This window comes from Palaemon carinicauda, chromosome 8, assembly GCF_036898095.1.
Source record: "Palaemon carinicauda isolate YSFRI2023 chromosome 8, ASM3689809v2, whole genome shotgun sequence".
Classification (NCBI taxonomy): Eukaryota; Metazoa; Arthropoda; class Malacostraca; order Decapoda; family Palaemonidae; genus Palaemon; species Palaemon carinicauda.
Window position 1 is genome coordinate 10,610,591 of NC_090732.1, and position 5,000 is coordinate 10,615,590.

The window sequence follows — 5,000 nt, forward strand, 5'->3', positions numbered from 1 at the left end:
GAAGGTACCTTGGGTTGTTTGCTTTGAGAGGGGGGGGGGGGGGGGCAGTTGATGCTCGGTAAAACTACCTTTGGACTTCATGTGCATAACGTCGCTAAGCGTACACAAATTATCTTTCCTCGCTGGGCTATTTTCCCTGTTGGAGCCCCCCGGGCTTATAGCATCCTGCTTTTCCAACTAGGGTTGTAGCTAGTAGTAATAATAATAATGATAATAATAATAATAATAAATACAATTATAATAATAATAATAAGAAGAAGAAGAAGAAGAAGAAGAAGAAGAAGAAGAAGAAGAAGAAGAAGAAGAAGAAGAAGAAGAAGAAGAAGAAACGTAGTTTAGAACGTGATAATTGTGAATTATACTCTTGTAATTATGGTATTATTATTATTATTATTATTATTATTATTATTATTATTATTATTTGCTAAGCTACAGCCCTAGTTTGAAAGGCAGGATGCTATAAGGCCAGGGGCTCCAAGAGGGAATATAGCCCAGTGAGAAAAGAAATCTAGGAAAAAATAAATATTTCAAGAACAGTAGCAACATTGAAATATAAATATAAACTTTAAAAACTTTAACAAAACAAGAGGAAGACAAATAAGATAGAATAGTGTGCCCAAGTGTACCCTCAAGCAAAAGAACTCTTAACACAAGATAGTGGAAGACCATGGTACAGAGGCTATGGCGCTACCCAAGACTAAAGAACAATAGTTTGATTTTGGAGTGTCCTCCTCCTAGAAGAGCTGCTTACCATAGTTAAAGAGTCTCTTCTACCCTTACCAAGAGGAAAACGGCCACTGAAGAATTCATTACATTAGTTAAGGCCTTTGGAGAAAAAAAAAATAATGATAATAATAATAATAATAATAATAATAATAATAATAATAATAATGATAATAATAATAAACGTAGTTTGAAACATGATCATGTGCATTATACTTCCTGGCATTTACGGACTGTAACGCATAGATAATTAGCAAAAAAAAAAAAAAAGAAAAAAAAAATACTTTTACGGTATCCAGGTACGGTTATAGCTAAGATCCCAACTAATGTATGTACTCTATGAAAAATGGTTTATCTTTCAAACTGGCTTAAAAAGGGTTTCAGGTAGGCTAGCCAAGACCATAACTGTCAAAGCTATGTACAATATAACGTTTTATACCTTTACTGTCTCAATAATCAATTTTACTAGTTTATATATATATATATACATATATATATATATATATATATATATATATATATATATATATATATATATATATATATATATATGTGTGTGTGTGTGTGTGTGTGCACAAATATTATTATTATTATTATTATTATTATTATTATTATTATTAATCATTATTATTATTATTATTATTATTATTATTATTATTATTATTATTATTATTATTATTATTTTTAGCTAAGCTACTGTATAACCTTAGTTGAATAAGCAAGATATTATTCTCCAAGACCCCCAAAAAGGAAAAATAGCCCGCTTTTAAAGAAAATAAGGATATAAATAAATTACACGAGAAGTAATGAACAAAAAATATGAAATATCTTTAAGAACAGTAACAACAGTAGTAGGTTGGTCAGGGCACTAGCCACCCGTTGAGATACTACCGCTAGAGAGTTATGGGGTCTTTTGACTGCCCAGACAGTACTACATTGGATCCTTCTCTCTGGTTACGGTCCATTTTCCATTGCCTACACACACACTGAATAGTCTGGCCTATTCTTTACATATTCTCCTCTGTCCTCATACACCTGACAACACTGAGAATACCAAACAATTTCTTCTTACTCCACTGTAATTGTTCAGTGGCTACTTTCCTCTTGGTAAGGGTAGAAGAGACTCTTTAGCTATAGTAAGCAGTTCTTCTAGAAGGACACTCCAAAATCAAACCACTGTTCTCTAATCTTGGGTACTGCCATGGCCTCTGTACCATGGTCTTTCACTGTCTTCGGTTATAGTTCTCTTGCTTGGGGGTACACTCAAGCACATTATTCTATCTCAATTCTCTTCCTCTTGTTTTGTTAAAGTTTTTATAGTTTATAGAGGAGAAATTTATTCTAATGTTGTTACTTTACTTGAATATTTTTTTCCTTTTTTCCTTTCCTCACGGGGCTATTTTCTCTGTTGGAGCCCCTGAGCTTATATTATCCCCCTTTTCCAACTAGGGTTGTAGCTTAGCAAGTAATAATAATAATAATAATAATAAAATAATAATAATAACAATAATAATAATAATAACAGATATGTCACATATAAACTAATCAAAGATACTTTTGTCAGCCTATCCAACATAAAAATATTCGCTGCAAGTCTGATCTTCTGAAGTCCACCGAATCAACTGCATGTGAATGAAGATTCATGTTCATTTCCTGTTTGGGGATGTGTGTCACATGCAAGGAGAGAGAGAGAGAGAGAGAGAGAGAGAGAGAGAGAGAGAGAGCTCGAAGGCTAAAGTATTATTTATAACAACCTGGTTTTCTCAGGTGTCAGAATCACTTATGGTCTCAGTAATTTTGAGCCTTGCTGGTGGAATATTTTGCATTCCTAGACCTTACATAGTTTAAAGTTTGAGTCTTCTTGCTTGAAGGCAGGCTTTGATGTATTTTTCTCCAGCTTCGCTATAAAGTTTTAGAGAATTTTTTTTTTTTTTTTGCTTACTTCCTGTTTAGTTACGAACTATTTGCATATTCAAGTCATGAATTTCGCATACTTTCTTTTCCATTACTTTTTCCTATTTTCCCAGCTGTTTCTAGACCAGTGCAGAACAAAGACCTTAAACAGGTTTATTCCTCTCTGAGGTCTGGCAAGTTTTCATCTTTCATTAAATTCTGATTCCAAAGAACATGTAATTTCCTTAGGCAATTAAAAAGGATTCAACACGGATTAGTTTACTCGTCTCTGACCAGCCGATTTTGACTAAATCCTAGCCAGCGATAGGCCAAACCATTATTAAGAGGTCCCCCTAGAGACGGCCAACTTATGCTGTTTTATCCTGATAAAAATGTCTTCTGATATTATCTGTCGGGATAAAATAGCATAAGATGGCTATCTCTAGGGGAGGTCCCCCTAGAGACAGCCATCTTATGCTGTTTTATCCAGACAAAAATGTCTTCTGATATTATCTGTCGGGATAAAACAGCATAAGAGGGTCGTCTCTAGGGGGACGTCTTAATAATGGTTTGGCCTATCGCTGGCTAGGATTTAGTCAAAATCGGCTGGTCAGAGACGAGTAAACTAATCCGTGTTGAATCCTTTTTAATTGCCTAAGGAAATTACATGTTCTTTGGAATCAGAATTTAATGAAAGATTAAAAAAACAGTCAATAGATCGGTTAAGTAAAAATTGGAAAGCAAATCGCCTGAAATCATAAATAAGAGTCAGACTATATATCAGTTTAGTGAGGTCGGTGGTACTGTATGGACATCAGTCATAGTACGATAATGAAACAATATCCAACAGATTTTGTAGATTAAAGAACAAAGCCCTCAGAAGAATATTGAGAGTTACATGGCAGGACAGAATTAGAAAGGAAATTATAAGAGTTATTACTCGAATGCTATATGTGGGTGAGATCATAGTGAGGAATATATGGAGATGGTTTGGGCATGCTCTTCGGGCTCCCCAAGAGAGATTAGTTAACCAAACTTTCAATTGGGCTCCACTAGGCAAAAGAAGAATTGGAAGACCGAGGCCTACATGGCTGAAGACTATGAAGCGTGAAGTAGATGATGAATGGACAAGTATTGATTTAAAAGCTCAAAATAGAGACAACTGAGGAAATCTAACAGAGGACCTTTGCGTCAATAGGCACAGGAGGAGATGATGATGATGATGAGGATGATGTAACAAAGGTCACAATTTAAATCTAAGCCCTAGTCCGTACATCCTTTATTATCCTTTAAAAACTGACTTATCTGGAATTATCAATAAGCTGACAGCCGAGGGATCCCATTTTCCTGTATAAATACGAGCTCTTTGTATATATCTATACTCATTGTGAGTCCGTCAATATCACTAATAGGACGAAAGTATTTCAATCAAGTCTTCTCATACAAAAATACACACACATTATATATATATATATATATATATATATATATATATATATATATATATATACTGTATGTATATATATATATATATATATATATATATATACTGTATATATATATACATATATATATATATATATATATATATATATATATATGAATATCTATGTATACATATATATATATATACATATATATATATATATATATATATATATATATATATATATATATTTATATGAATACATATATATATATATATACATACAGTATATATATATATATATATATATATATATATATATATATATATATATATATATATATATATATATATGAAACCAGCATATTAAGAATATATTATAATAAACATTATAACCAGCTAGCCGCATTGTTTGCAAAAGTGTAAAAGGGCCCTAAAGATATAAACAAAAAATGTAGAGAAAAACAAAAACAGCAACAACAACAACAAGCGAGATGGCCTTCGATAAAGGATAGGACTTTCGAAGGATAGAGAATTATGCATCAAGTAACTTAGAGTATTTCTCCTGCGAACAACTTTATTGTAGATAAGCCTCGACTGAGGAAAAATGCCAAAGGACTGAGATTGCTCGTCTAGATTCTTCTTGCTATAAACTAGAGCGAATGTGAAAACAGGAGCATAAACTTCCTTCCTCATTTGCTTATTTTATTTGAGGACGTTTTTGTACTTAGTATTGGCAAAATATAATTATTTATATGGTGAGTTCAATCTATGATTATCATTAAAATTATCATTAACATTATTATTACTAGATAAGTTACAACCCTAGTTGGAAGAGCAGGATGCTATAAGCCCAAAGGCTCTAACAGGAAAAAATAGCCCAGTAAGGAAAGATTTAAGTGTATTATCATAGTAAGATTATTGTATACACATATATATATACACTATATATATGTAT